Below are 15,594 nucleotides of genomic sequence, written 5' to 3'. Positions count from 1 at the left end.
AGAGATTGCTAACAGCGGTAAAACTACAGAGAGACATTAAAGGAGCATGAAATGTAGGCGTATGAAAAGGGAGGAGGACTGGAAGTTGGAAAATGAAAAACAAATAAAGATATTTCAGCTCAAGGCAGTGTAAACACTAGTGCTGCGACACGGCAGGTGGACAGAGCCGGGCGCCGGCCAGTCTCTTATTGATCTGATCCAACACAAACATCCCCAAGAGCAATGGTAAGTGCACCCTGGCATTAAACACCCCTTAGTGGGAATGTTTCTAGGGAAGGAGGCACAAAGTTTCCTGGAATCGCATAAATTGCATCTGGAGAAACCTGCCTCGCTACGGGAACAGGGGGAGGAGGAGGAGAGCAGGAGAATCCCATCCTGGTGCTATTGAAATGGGAGATGAGGGTTGGAAGGGACCTCAGGGGAGGTATCATCTCGTCTCCCCCAGCAGTGCTGAGGCAAGATGTTACCCTGTGGCTTGTTCTCCAGTCGTTTTGTTTTTGTTGCTTGTGCCACTTGGAGACCACCCTGCACGCTCCGGCAGAGCTCCGCTAACGCTGTTCTCCATTGATTTGGTGCTTTTTGCTTGATTTACTCCCATTACCGGGCTCTTTCACTGTGAAGGAGGTTTGTATCAGCCCTGTTTTTCCAACAGGCAGGTTCCTGTTGCACTCGGGGGCCGGGAGTCCTGGGTGCACTTTCTGCGCTCTCGAGGAAACATCATCCTGACTTCTGACCGGCGTGCAAAAACCAGCATGCACCAGAAGCTGTAGCTTCAGACCTGAGCGGGCCCTGGAACGGATCCAGGGGCAATGGGATAAGGACTGCTGGACACTGGGGCAGTGGCCTTCAGGTTCACAGTTACAAAAACCCCAGCACTGAAGGGCTGCATGCGTGTGCTGCTGCCGACCCCCCCGGGAAGGGCCTTTTTTTCTTCCTGCCAACTTGGTCTAGCATGATTTCAGCAGATCTGTCTTCTTCTGCACAAGCAGATGGATGTGCTCATGCATGGTTCTGATGTGAGCTGGGGGTACCCGCATATGCCTAGCGGGTGAAGTGTCCGCTATTCTTGGCATTGCCGTGGACAGCATCTGCCTCCCTGGACCAGGCTGTTTGGGAGCCCTTGATGAAGAGTAAAGCAGAGAGCTGGGTTGCAATGGTTAAATTCATGACCAGTAGCCAGAGAAAGGCAGGCCCTGGGGAAAGCAGAGCAGTGCTTGCAGCATTGCAGCGAGCGGGAGAACACAAGCTCACGTTTCTAGCGGTGGGATTGAAAGAAAAGCATCCGAGCCACGTGCGATCCAAGTGATAGGACAATGAGTGGTCAGGGAAAAGGCCCTGGGGCCAGAAAAGCTCTGAAGGGTGAAAATAAATCAATTTTACACCAAAGAAGTGAAGCCGGTGCTACTATCTGTGGTGTGTGGAGACAATGACGCTGCTCCTAAGCAGGGAGCTTGCTGCCTGCTGGCTCTTGGAGGCAAGGACTTTTTATGATCTCTATTATTGGACCACCTGTATAGTTGGGAGGGCTGTTGAACAAGCTTTTGGGCACTCAGCGCCCTTCCTTGGGTCTCGGCGAGGCAGGCATGGGCTGAACTGAAGAGCAAAGGCTCCATATAAATGCAAACCGTCTGCTGGGCTGGATGGAGGACGGCTGTGACCCGGAGGGAAGAGGTGTTACGAGGAGTGATGACAAGAGATGTGCAGGAGAACAGCCCATCTGGTTTGGGGCAGACAGGGACCATTCAAGGAGGGATGGGGTAGTTATTACCTGTGAAGGGCAGGCACCGCAGCGGCAGTATTTGTTAGGTTGTGAAACCACTGTCCAGATTTTTTTTTTTTACTATCTAGCACAGTTATCAATTTGTATTTCCAGCCCCATTTTCTGGAGCTGTTTCCCTTTGAGCACAAGGGTTGTGAGGTCAGAGAAGCAGCAGTTTTTTTTCTGCGAGAAGTCTGCTTCTGCTGGTATTCGTGCATCTAACCTTTTTAATTTTCGTTCTGGAAGTTCAAGCTGTTGCTTCCCCGGGGTGGTCTGGGAATGAGGAGGCCAAGGGCAGGCCTCCAAGCAGGATGACTCTGCGTCTAAAGATAATGATGGGCTGTAATTGCCGGTGCTTCCTGCCAGCTGTAACTGCTGGTCACTGAATGCCTCGTCCATAACTCACGGCATACGCTGCCTGACTGAGAACGGGGTGGGATTGCAACCCGACTAATGCCGTGCAATCACAACCCGGGTGCGTATTGGTGCAGGCCTTATACAGGGAAGGGAACGTGCTGCATGTGCAGGGCAGGGGCAGTCCTGTGCTTGGAAAGGTTCACACCTGAGCTGCATGGGTTGGGTCCATAGGGAGATGGAGATGAGCTGGGCTCAATGCATGGCTAATAATAGTCACTTCTGCACAACCTCTGACCCGGTGATCCTTTTATTTCATTGCCCTATAGACCAGTAATGATGGATGTGCACGTGTTTACAGCAATGTGCTGTTATGAATGGGTGTGTGAGCACTGGAAGGAGCTGGGACGGTTGAGTTGTCCCCTCACCAGCTGTTGTGACTACCAGCAGTTTTTGCTGGGCTTGGAAAGGTTCAGACCCATGCTGCATGCCCAGGGCAGGGGCCTGACAGTCCTGTGCTTGTGTTTGCAATGCTCCAAAGCACCGTGCAGGCATCTGAGTCGAGCCCCACAGAGGCAGGTGGTTGCTGTAAGCGGGGCATGGGAGGTCTCGGGGAGGGTTTGTTCAACACGGCTGTGCCTGTTCTGCAAAAGGTATCGCTGACTCTTGCAAAATCTGGGGGCTTTCCTCGAAGCCTCAGCTCCTGGGGTGAGGTGATTATGGAAGAATCTCGCTCTGTTGAATAAAAGCCATTGTGCAGACCCTACCCCACCTGCTAAGCACGCAAGCGTGTTTCTAGCCCACCGTGCTCGATTGCCTGGAAAGCTGCTAATAGAAGAGGTATGTGGGGAGAGTCCTCCTCTTGGCTGCTTTGCATGATGCAGTGGTCGGGCCGAGGTGAGGGCACGTTAGACAAGCAGACGCGTTAATGATTCTCCGAGTCTGGACTAGGATCATGCTTGGGTGTCTCCTACAATCTGGCCCTAAGTCTCTGACTAAGGATTGCAGAGAAAAACCCTTGCAGATGTGAATCGCAGACGGCACAAGCAAGGAGAACTCAAATGTGCTATTTCTTCTAAGTCTCATTATTTTGGGGACACGTCGCGTGCTGACTGGCTGCACTTATGCAAGACGAGCCCTTGGCCCGACAAAGAGGAACAGCCAGATGTTTCCTTCCTGGCCTTGGCAAAACCAGTTCTGGATGGAAAGCGGCTCTGCTGGGGAGATCCTGGCTGGTGTGGGTAGAGAAATCTTGCTGTGGGAAACCAGATCCGCGAGCTGGTGCCTGACAGTGTGTGTACATAGCCGGGCTGTGCTGCACTGCGTGCACCGGCTTGGGATGCAGAAGTAGCACGGCCGAACCCAGATCCATCATATCCAGGGGGTGCACAGCCCTTTCCGTTTGCATCAGGTTGCTGAATTAAGGACAGGCTGTGATGTGACTTCACCGGGTGCTGCTTCCCCACTCAGCTGGAGGTTATCTGCCACTGAGAAGTGGCTCCCTTTGAAATTAAAGTCCCAGCAAACAGCTGGAGGGGTCCCCGGCAGCCGTGTCTCATCCCTGGATCTTGCTCAGACCCTTGCCTTTGCCAGTGGGCTGTGCAGTGTATCCAGGCTCTACGGTATTGCCATCGTAGCATCCACGCCATCCCTGGACGAGCATATGCTGCTTCTCGGCACAACTGCACCGTGGTCATACAGCAATGCTGCTGGTCGTGTGCCCACCCACAAGTGGTACTGCTTTGTGCTGGGGATGCCCCCAGATCTATGGGGCAGCCCTAGGGCTTGTCATTGCTGCAGCTTCTGTGTGCATAGTGCTGGCCTGGCCTCACCGGGGACATGTGTGTGCTGCTAACGGGGTGTCTCTGGGGACGTGGCTGTCACTGAGTCATATTGGCCAGGCCCCTTGCGTCAACCCCTGGGGCTGTTGCTGGCATAGCTGCATCGATTAGGGGGGTGGCTCTTTCCTGCACAACTAGCAGACAAATCTCTGCTGCCAATGCTTTGTAGCATAGGCATAGCCTCTTTCTAGTCGGCTGGAAGTGAGCCATCAGTTGTGACACCCAGGCTGGAAAATTAAATGCCAGGGTGCAATAAAGCAGAATGCACCTGCTGAACAGGAGCTCGGAGATCCTGAAAGCACATGTGCACCATGTGCACGAGCACCTGAGCTCGGGAGCAGGTACCAGCTTGGCAGGAGCTGCACCATGCCTGAGTAGCTGCATTAGACTCAGGTGGTTCCCCTGGGCTGTCACAGCTACTCTGCTAGCAGGGCCCAGCCTAGCTATGGTGAATGTGAGTGTATCTACACTTTGCTGCAAGAGAAACCCACCCTAGGAGTCGGTTCAGCAAGGCAGCTTTTCTCAAACTTTGCTCTCTGCTCTTATAGTAATAACAACGGCAGAGTGTCGTGGTCTTGGCTACTAGCTGTGCCTAGAGATAGGGGGGCAGGAGGACTTTCCAGCGGGCTCTGCACTCAGGTGTAACGCCAGATGTTCAAGGCAGTTCAGCAGATGACAACATGCTGAGCTGCTCTGCCTGGGAGTGCTGACCTGGGATGAACGAATCTGGCTCCGCATGGGCTGCACCAGCGATCCCGAATCCTCCAGGAGGATGCAGGCAGGACAATGCGCAGTAGGAAACTTCATACTGCAACAGCAGGTGTGATGCTCCCAAATGCATTCAGCTTTAGATCTGAAGCCAGCTCTGCTTCCTCTTCTGGGAGAAAGTCATTCAGCTTGATGCAGCCTTAAATGTGAGGACAGAGGCTCCCACAGGGTGCAGAAGGACCTGACATATATGTGGCCTTGCAGGCAGAACATGGGTAGGGTGGGGGCAGAGTGCTGGGAATAGAGAAAGGCCCCAGCAAATGCATGCACACACACAGAGAGCAGAGCTTGGATGGGGGGACCAGCAAAGACCCATGGAGCAGGTGGGAATTGAGTTGTTTGAGCTTTCCGGCAAGAGCAGGCCGTGTAGGCAAATGTGTCGCGGGCATTACTCCTGTGTGCCGATGGGAGGTTGCTGTTGTGGCTTGCTGGGAAAAGCCCACTTCAAAACCTCACGGGAAGTGGATTTGAACATGAGTTTTTACAACGTCCATTGTGCAAACAATTGTCCAAATCAAACTCCACCTTCCCAAGTGACCACACCAGGCATGATGGTAGGTGAAGGTGAAACAATCGAGCGCCTATTTCTAATGGACAGTCCTGCCATTTAGGTCAGGACCGGTCAGAAAGTAAGAGTGGCGTCTTGTGAAAAAATGCTGAGGTCCTAAAAATGTGAAACCTCTTCAGTGGCGGAGATGGAGACACGAGCACATAAGAGCTGCTGTGTAGGGGTGAAACCCTCAGTCCCACGTGCCCGGTCTCGTGTCATACGGGGCAGAGAGCACGGCTGAAAGGGAGCGTGACCCGGGTCTGACCAGGGGTTTTTCCACGAGTCCCACACTTGAATGACACATGGTGTGAAGAAAATCTCCACTTCCTTTTGTTAGTTGTAAACTTACTACCTACTAGTTTCATGTTATGACCCCTCGCTCTTGTATTCTTCTTCTTGTCTCTCCATTTAGTGTTGTGTAAACCCTTTTCATGGCCTCCCTCAAACATCTCCTTCCTCAACAGAACAGGCCCGGGCTTTTTAGTCTCTCCTCACCTGCAAGCCCCAACATATCACTAGACGGACTCTACAGTCCTCCACTGGAGCAGTTTCACTTGGTCCAAACAATCAAACAGTCACTGGCCGAAAGAGAGGGGATTTTTTGAGGAGGATGGAGGGTTAGGGTTAGGGAGCGCCAGGGATTGATATAATGGCACAATGATGTTCTCTCTTTTGTTCTCAATTATGTTCTTAATGATGCCCAGCATTTTACTGGCTTTTTGGTCCCTGCTGCACACCGAGCTAGTGTTTTTGGAGAGCTATCTACAAAGACTCTGAGGTCTCTTTCCTGAGTCTTAATAACTGGTTCAGAGCCCAGCCCTGGGTACATATGGGTGATGTTATTTTTCCCCAGGTGCTTTACCTTGCACTTGGTGACAGTAAAGTTCATCTGCCATTTTTTTTGCTCATTCACTCAGCCTGGTGAGATCCTTTTGAATTGCCATGGTTTGACAAACACCGAATCGTAGGAAGCGAGGCCACATCTAGTCCAAACTCTGCTCCAAACAGGCCCAGCCCCAACTGTATCATCCCAGCCAAGGCTTTGTCTACCCAGGCCTTAAACACCTCAAAGGATGGAGATTGCACCACTTCTCTGAGTAACCTGCTCCAGTGCTTCACCGCCCTCCTCGTGAGAGAGTTTTTCCTAATATCCAACCTCAACTTCCCTTGCTGCAGCTTGAGCCCATTGCTCCTTCTGTCGTCTGCCCCCACTGAGACCAGCCCAGCTCCATCCTCTTTGCAGCCCCCCTGCAGGGAGGTGAAGGCTGCTGTCGAATCCCCCTCGGTCTTCTCTTCTGCAGATTCAATTAGCCCATTTCCCTCAGCCTCGCCCCACCAGTCCTGTCCCCCAGCCCCACAACCATTTTCGTTGCCCTCCACTGGACTCTCTCCAATGTGTCCACATCCTTTCTGCAGTGGGGGCCACAGCTGGACACAGGACTCCAGATGTGGCCTCCCCAGCGCTGAATACAGGGGAGAATCACTGCCCTTGATCTGCTGGCACTGCTCTTCCCAACACGTGGTTGGAGAACTCCTGACCTGCTCTGCTGGCCTTTCTCCCCTTCTCTGCCTCGTACTCCTCATTCAGAGCCAGCAGCAGTGGTGCTGTTCGTGCATGGGGTAGTTTCTGGTGGGCTTCAACACCTGCACCAGGTATCACCATGCACACAGCTGTTGGAATAGCCACACACTGGGCGTACTGTGCCAACCCAGCTCGTCTTTCTATGGGCTGCGCCTGCACGATGTCTGGGGGACATTGGCAACCTGCAGGCAGGTTGTTGAGGATCAAGAAAAAAAGCAAGTATTGCTAAGGACCTGGGATATTATTGGACATGAACTCTAGGAAGTAGCAGGAGCATCATTTCTTGCTGTTCCCTGGACCAGCATTTCAGGACTGGTGTTGGATAGACGAAGAGGAAGGACCAGGGTGAGGTCGATGAGAGCTGGGATTGTGCCACGGGGAGCACCAGGCTCAGTGGTGAGCTGCATCACATCTCTCCACCTAAGTTGTTATTTAATACTTCCCCTACATTTGTGTGCTGCAGGCTCCCATCCCGTATGAGCTGATACGGTAGCCCTCGTTGATGCTGTTCAGTGGGAATGTGTTTTACCCCCATCTCCACCATGGAAAATGCTGATTCAAGAAAACTGAAACATTTTTATATGGAAGTGTATTAATGTTTTGCCAGGATGTTGAAAAAAATTGGGAAATTATCAATAATTTTCCATCAGGTCAAAATGGTTTGTTTCAGCTTGCTTTAACATCAAACTTAGCAAGTAAAAAAAAAAAGGGGGATTCTAGCAAGGCAAAGCACTGTCTCTCACCCCACCTCACCCCATTCTCATTGAAAAATTAGGCATCTGTGGTGTTGACACCTACACAGTCAGATGGGTCACCAGTTGGCTGGAGGGCCTCACCCCGAGAGTGGTGGTGGACAGGTCTTGTTTGACCAGGAGGGCTGTGGGCAGTGGGGTCCCCCAGGGCTCGGTCCTCGGCCCTGCACTGTTCAACATCTTCATCAGCGACTTGGACGAGGGGGTGAAAAGCACCTTATTCAGATTCGCAGATGACACTAAGATGTGGGGGGATGTGGGCGCGCTAGAAGGGAGGAATAGGCTGCAATCAGACCTAGACAGGTTACGGGGTGGGCTGATGAGAATAGGATGGGTTCAACACTGACAAGTGCAAGGTGCTGCACCTGGGGAGGAAGAGCCAGCAGCAGACCTACAGGCTGGGGAGCTCCCTTCTCGTCAGTGCAGAGGCAGAAAAGGATCTTGGAGTCATTATTGATGCCACAATGAACATGGGCCGGCAGTGTGGGGACGCGGTCAGGAAGGCCAACCGCACCTTGTCCTGCATCCACAGGTGCGTCTCGAGCAGGTCCAAGGAGGTGATCCTCCCCCTCTATGCGACACTGGTCAGGCCGCAGGTGGAGTACTGCGTCCAGGTCTGGGCGCCGCACTTCAGGAGGGATGTGGCCAGCATGGAGAGGGTCCAGAGGAGGCCACCCGCATGGTCAGGGGCAGCAGGGCAGGCCCTAGAGGAGAGGCTACGGGACCTGAACCTGTTCAGCCTCCACAAGAGAAGGCTGAGAGGGGATCTGGTGGCTGTCTATAAACTGGTCAAGGAAGACCAGCAGGCATTGGGGGAGTCCCTGTTCCCCCGAGCACTACTGGGGGTAACAAGGAATACCGGTCACAAGCTGGCAGAGGGTAGATTCAGACTAGACATCAGGAGGCGCTGCTTCACAGTCAGGGCGGCTAGGACCTGGAACCAACTTCCAAGGGAAGTGGTGCTGGCTCCTACCCTGGGGGTCTTCAAAAGGAGGCTAGATAGACACCTACCCACGGTCGTTTGACCCCAGCATCCTTTCCTGCTCATGGCAGGGGGTCGGACTAGATGATCTGCTCAGGTCGCTTCCAACCCTACCTACTATGAAAGCAACCGGTTTCATCATGGTCAAAATGAAATGTGAAAAAGTGAGATTTTACCCTTTTGGCCTGATCAGGAGATAAGTCAAGCCCAGCAATCTCAACATTTCTGTGGGAAGGATGTTGTGAAGCTCTTTTTGACAAGGTCTTGTGATGTTTCTGGTATGTGCTGCTGCTATTATCAAAATTGCTATTAGTAGTAGTTGTTGTTAGTAGTAGTTGGTGCTACTCGTATTAGTAGTTGTTGTAATAATACTATTTAATTTCCTTTTTAAAATAAGGAACTTTTAGAGAACAAACGTTTCTCTGAACTTGATACAGATGAAAAAATGGAGACTCCTGAAGGGCCACGGGGCCCAGGTCTGGGATAACTATCAGCCCTGACCTTTCAGGGATTTGCTATCTGGGCCATTGGTCCTCTCAAGCCACCAAGTTCCTCTAGCACCCAGTTTTACACCCCGTCTCACTCTTCTGCTTTTGGCGCCCCTTGAGCTAAACCTACGGGGCCAAGTGACAAGCAGTCCTTGGGCAGCTGCCACATCAGGGAAGCTGGGCAGCACAATTAGGCTTGCAAACCTTTTGGAGGGGCAAGCCTGCCCGTGCACTGCTCTGTAAGGTGCATGTACCCTCTCTGCTCTGCAGACCTCCTGGCTCATTAGCACAGAAGCTGGACTGAGCCTACAAATCCTGGGGCTGCAGAGACTTTTCACTGTGGTTTGCATGGGGTGTGAACTTCAGTAGAAATGGACCCTCAAAGCATAGCCCCAGCAGGCAGGGATTCATGCATGCGAGCTTGCACAGATGGGCCCTGGCTGCGCGTGTTTGTGATCTCAGTGCAGAAGTGGAGGCACGTCCCATCTCCGCTGCAGGCAGACCCCTGCAAAAATGCAGGCTGCTGCCATGACGGTGATTGGGATCTCTGGGGGATCCCTGTGCTGGGTGGGATTATCTGACGGTAAGGGAGATCTGAAACAGGATCAGGGAACACCACCAGGGAACTGCCATCATGAAGCCTTCCTCTCCCTCCATTAAACAGATGGTTTGTGCCAGCTCTTAAATAAGGAAACTGAGGCACCAACAGGTTGTGTTTGGCTCAGGTGTATGAGGCAAGTCAGGGCTGACCTTGGGAGACCCCCTAGCCCTTGCTCTAGCAAATAAACCATGCATCCTCACTGCAGCCTTGCAGAAAGAAAGGGACTGGTTCACACTGGCGCCGTGTTTGCCAGGAGAAGGGGTCACGATAGAGGCTGTGGGATGGGCACCAAGCCACCCAAACGAGCGGGCTCGAGAGCTGCACTGGGCGGCAGTGCTGAGCCAACTGGGCGCGTGCTCCAGAAACGTCTCCACAGAGCTGCAAGCTGTTTCCCTGCAAACGTCTCCGAGCAGAGAGCGTCCCGGCCTCTGATGGATTCGCGACCTCAATTAGCAGGGTCACGCTGCACGGGAACATTCCAGCATCTCCGGCCTTTGCAACAGGGACTTCATTATGTCCCTCCGATGCACGCCTCTTTCTGCATCTGCCCCCCTCGGGGCAGCGGCTGCCTGACAACCGGCTCCTGGCAGTGCCTTAGTAGAGGCGTGTCGTCCTCCCGGGGGATCCCCGGAGCCTGGTCTGCCATGGCAACTGCAGGCAGAGCTGCCACCGAGCTCAGGAGGTGCTTGCAAAAGGCACCTGTGTCACTGCTGATCCACCTCGGGCTCTAGAGGACGGAGGGGTACAACATTGCACCATTTGGGGGACCGGCCGAAAAGTCCCATGCAGTGCTCACATAGAGAAGCAGGGCTGGAGGCGAGCTCCGGAGATCGCATCTAGTCCACCCCCCTTCCTGAGGCAGGATCAGCCCTGTGCAAACCAGTCCAGACACATCCATCATCTAAACTCTACTGTCAACCCTGACACAGCGCAGGTATCCCACCCGAGCCTGCCACAGGTAAAGCCAGGGGACCACGGCAGTCAATGTGCCGCCACGGACCCACGGCGCTGTGAGGAGTGCTACGTGCTTCCCCTTCTTTTATGGCATAAAGTGGCTGCAAACATCCCCCAAGGGACACGGAGAGAATTCCCCCAGGAATGGGTGATACTGGGCTGCTTTGGGTGGACTTTTCTCTACCTTTAAACACCCGGTGAAGGTTTGGTCCATCACACATGCCTTGTTCCTAAGGAGGCTGCTATAGTTTAGAGCAGCCCTTGAGGCTACTGACGTTATGCCGGGGGTTGCATTGATCCTGGGAAGGCACAAAGCAAGGAAAGACCCTTTAGTGCTTGGAGCATCCTGGGTTGTGCCTTTAAGAAGTGCATCCCGCAGGAGGGTGGAATAGACTCAAGCTCTCCTCCATGCAGCATCCTCTCTGGCACAGGCATGCAGCTGGAAGGTTTTGCCCGCCCTGCCCTAGAGCATAGGGGCCTGGATGAATATGGGAGCAGGGCCGCTGGTGCCACGGTGAGCAATGCGAGCCAGCCAGCCAGGCACGCGTGGCAGGGGGACTAAGTGCAAGCATGCCTGATTGCAATGCCTGCTAGTGCCTTGGCAGCTCCTGCCACCCTCCCTTTGGCGCGGGGATCTCCACAATGCCTAGCAAATAACACCGCCCATTTAACAGAAGGGAAAACAGAGTCCTGAGGCTAGATGGCTCGCACAGCGACACGTGCCGCGAGTCAAGTGCCGCTGCTGGGAAAGGAGCATGGACACCTCATTTGTCTCCTCAATTTTATCCCAGCTAAGTTGGCTTCTCCTCTCTAGCATTTTTTAAACCCTGTTCTGGGCCTGGCCTTGGTGGCTGAGAAAATGAGCAGGTCCCTCCGTGCTGCCACGAAGCATCAGAGGCTATTTTTAAGCCCTGTTGATAAAGCGAGAATCAAGAAGCGGGACTAAATCGTCCAAGGACAGGATCTACCGCCGTGAAACCGTAACGCCCGTGCCGGTTTCCGAGTGACCTTGTTTTAGTCTGGTGCAGCTCCCTCCACCTGAACTTGCCTTGTGACTTCCAGCACATGGGATTACAGTAATACCGCCTTCGAGAAGAGCGTGAGCTACCTCCTACCAGCCTTTCATCCATTCATCCAAGACATTTGATGCACAAAGCCTTCTGTACACAGCGTATTATGCTCCTCCTTCATGTCTGGAAGTGCAGCGAATAAATACTCATTACCACAAGCATTTTATGTGTCTGAGGATAAACCTATTAAATGATGAAGAGCATGGGACATCCTTTTATTTCTAACTCTGCTTTGAGCTGAGGAGAGACTGAGATTTTTCTAAGCCAGTCTGTTAATCAAGCCATGGAAGTGTCTTCAATTAGGTTCCGGGTCACATCATGGACTTGTCATTTGACTATAGGAAAGCAATTAAGGAATGGGTTCTGCTCACCATGTGCAATATCAGGCTTTTTTCTTTCCATGCTGTCGCTGTCTTCCACTTCGGAGTATGTGCCGCGTGTGCGTGGCGGTGTTACTTTCGAATCAGTGTCCTGTTGGCTTCTGAAAAAGTTTATCGGTCCAGTAGTGTAATGGCCATGACTAATCTTGTGCTATAAGACACTGGCTTGGGAGACCTGTATTCGGTTTCCTTCTCTGCTGCAGATTGTGACCTTGGTTACATCACTCGATCACCTTTGCCTTTGTTTCCTGTCTGTAAAATGGGCCAGATCTGCTTGGATGCCTGGCACGAATGAAGTGGCGAAGACTGGGGGAGCTGTAAGTGTTTAGCATCTTTGGTGTCCCCAGGCCTTTGCTGGTGTCCATATGTGGTCAGGAAGGAATTGACCCCACTATCAGATTGTCGTGGACCACGGGGGTTTTGCTTTCCTGTGCAGTGGGAAACCTTAGTTAGACCTGCTGTGTCCAATTAAGAAGGGGTGTCTTGGTGTTTTGGTCATTGCAGTTTCATGGATAGTTTATTCAAACATTTGTCTAGGGTGATTTAGACCGGGGTGACCCTGCTCCGAGCAGGGCTTGGCTCCCTGAGGTCCCTTCCAGCCCTACTTTGTCTGTGATCCTTGATGATCTCTGGAAATGCCCCCAGTACCCCTCCCTGATGTAAATCCCCCCCCCCCCCCTTGGGGTGAAGCTATAGAGGGTGAATCACAAATATATTGGGGAACAAACTCTATGCCACAAGGCGAGAAACTGTGATAAATACTGGGTGATGGTAGATTAGGCCCTACCTTTGCTACAGGAAGGGAGATCACTTGTTCTGACTGCTCTCCTTGCGTTCCCATTAGACTTTTTCCTCTTTGATTCATTTTTGCTTTCACAACTGATAAACTCCTGTGAATAATACTCCTTGAAGTCCTTCCTTGCCTGGACATTGCTTTCTTTTCCTTATCAGAGCCCAGCCATTTCCATGCTTAATAGAAAGCGAGTCTCTGAGCATCACAAGCCCGCGTGTGTTTTGGTCTCTGCTCCACACTTCAGAAGGGCAATGGGTCTTTAAAAAGGGGGAGACACACCTGACATCAGGTTCTCTTCTTGGTGAACCCCCCTTATCTGTCCTCTGTGTTTCGGTGAATGCAACCTCTGGCTTCAACTCGAGGATGCTTTTCCCCTTCGGTCAGGGCGTTGCGTGAGCAAGCGGCACACGGCTGCATTTTGACAGTGGCTCCAGTGACGTGATTTATTGTGGGAGAGATGTAAACCCATGCACAAACGCACAGGATTTATGCACCCTTTACGTCCCCCTGCAACAGCGTCTCGTCTGGGCGCTGGCCCTCTGTGGAGGGGGCACTTCGTCTTGTTTTGGATGAGAACGAGCAATCTCTCCATCAATATTCCCTTGATGCCTGCGACATGTTGTCTCAAAACTAAGTCCTGTGAGCTTTCCAAAAACTCCCTGTTTTGATTGGGTTTTTGCCCAGCTGGGTTGGGGTTGTTGATGATGACTTTATGGCTGCATTCAAAAGGGGCTGAGCATTTCCCAGACCCACAGCAAAATGTGCTACCCCTCCTCAGGAATTGTCCTTTATCACTTGCTTTTTTCCTGCATTCATTAAGAGCAATCCTATATCTGACTACAGAGAAAGGAGGCATGTGCCCATCAGATATTCTATGGGCATCGTTTAAAATTGCCAAATATAATATTTTGCCTCTTTTTTTACACTGAACTCATTAAAATGTAAACTGGGAACTAAATCCCTCGAAGCCAGTGGAGTTGCACAGATGCAGAACTGGTGTGAGATCAAATTCCCACTCTCTAGTTTTGATTTCAGTCTGATGAGGCAGAATCGGATGAGTATTTTGGAACCGTGTCTCTCAAATATTGCATCTGAATGTCCTGAGGAGGCATGACTGAAATAAACACACAAAATACACGTGTGATTCCTCACTGTTCATCCAGCTTGACTCACAAATGCAGCAGGATCACAATTTACTTCTGAATTCAAATGATAGTTTCCTGATGTCTGCCCTCTCTTGAAACAAAACATATCTTTTGCTTTCCCAGTTAAGAAATTTCAAAAGAAAAAAGCTGTTGACTTTTATATTTTACCTTTTCGCCATTTATTGCAGTTATTATTATTCTATTTTTTATTAGTAGTAGTCATTTAACTTGGCATTCCCATTTGAAGTAACTCCTTCTGTTGTACACCTTGATTGCCATGCCCTTGCAGACAGCCGTGATTCCAGGATTTTGGCTATTTGCTGTCAAAGAAACAAGGGGGAGAGGGGGCTGTTTGTTTGGTTTTGCATTTTATGGGGCCGCCCTTGCTAGATTGTCCCTGAGTATCTGGGCCTCCTCTGTTGCTGCATTTAAGTCTTTCCCAGTCTCCCTTTTGCAGGTTCTTGTGTATAGATAATTTCCAGATTCACATAGAAGTGTTTAAACATCCTCACATCAATATTGGGAACAGGGTCCTCTGGCACCTACGAGACTGCCCTTCTGCTCTAATTGATCATGGGAGCATTCAACAGGGATTCGCCTCCATTACAACGGAGTAGGCTGCTGGCGGAGGGCGGTGAGGGAAGGAAGGGGAACACCTCGACTCTGTAGTTCACTTGTTTCAGCTGCTTAGGTGTGTCTACACATGCATTAATGCACTTTAGTTAGTGCACATTAAATATAGTATTTCTGTTCTGAAGTACTAGGAAAATGCACATTAGCCTGATTTAATACGCATTAATTAAAAAGCACAGTTTTAAAGTGATGCTTAATGTTCATTAGCCTATTTTAATGCATGTTAACTAAAAAGCATGTTTTTAGCGATGCTTTAATGAGCATTAAGATAGGCTAATGCACATTAAAGCACAAGTGTAGACGTGCCTCCTGAGCCCAGAGATTCATTATGCCAGATGTGCTGCCACTGCTCTCGGCAAAAGGTGGCTGCTGTTTAGGTTTGGCAGCCAGGAGTCCTAGCCAGACACAGGGGCTCCGTTGTGCCGGGAGCTGTACATTCATGTGGGAAACACAAGCCCTGCCACAGAAGAGTTAAGACAAGGTGTAACAGAGGGATATAATTTGGGGAAGAGAGGGGAAAGGTAACAAAAACAGGTGTGTTTTCATGCAATACATAGTGGTTTGGGATTATCCTCTTCCCAGCTGTGGTCAGCTGGCAGTGTCTGTCAGGGGTCAGAGACCAGCATTCACAGGGGGATATAAAGGCAGCTGAGACAGTGGCCCTGGGCACCGGGTTGCTGGTTGGAATAGGCCTGATCAAGGAGAAGGAGCAATTCTGCTCCGTCCCTTTGCTGCTCATTCTGGGACCATCGAGGTGTGGAGCGCCCTGGGTGAGCGACACGCCAATCTGATGTGAAAAAGAGCGATCCTCCTGCAGTTTGTCTTCAGCATGGGGCACCACTGATGGTGGTGGGTGCACAAGTTTCCTTGCTAAGAGCTAATCGTTGCGGGCAGTGCTAATTGGCATGGCCAGGTGGGTGAGGCATGACAAAGCGAGGTTAA

General features: G+C 51.4%; 1 protein-coding gene across 2 annotated transcripts in view; it reads left to right on the top strand.

The window, feature by feature from the left end:
• FGF12 (fibroblast growth factor 12) overlaps positions 1-15,594 on the top strand; it is a 285,542-nt gene that overhangs the window by 90,768 nt on the left and 179,180 nt on the right. The window contains exon 1 of one of the 2 annotated variants that reach the window (XM_019499064.2): positions 141-225. The exons of the other annotated variant lie outside the window; for it this stretch is intronic. The gene's annotated coding sequence lies outside the window, so the exon portion shown is untranslated. Of the gene's footprint in view, positions 1-140; positions 226-15,594 lie in introns of those variants that run through there. 2 annotated transcript variants of the gene reach the window in all.

The sequence above is a fragment of the Alligator mississippiensis genome, chromosome 7 (assembly GCF_030867095.1).
Source record: "Alligator mississippiensis isolate rAllMis1 chromosome 7, rAllMis1, whole genome shotgun sequence".
In the NCBI taxonomy this organism is placed as follows: Eukaryota; Metazoa; Chordata; order Crocodylia; family Alligatoridae; genus Alligator; species Alligator mississippiensis.
This window is presented reverse-complemented; position numbering and strand designations above follow the sequence as displayed.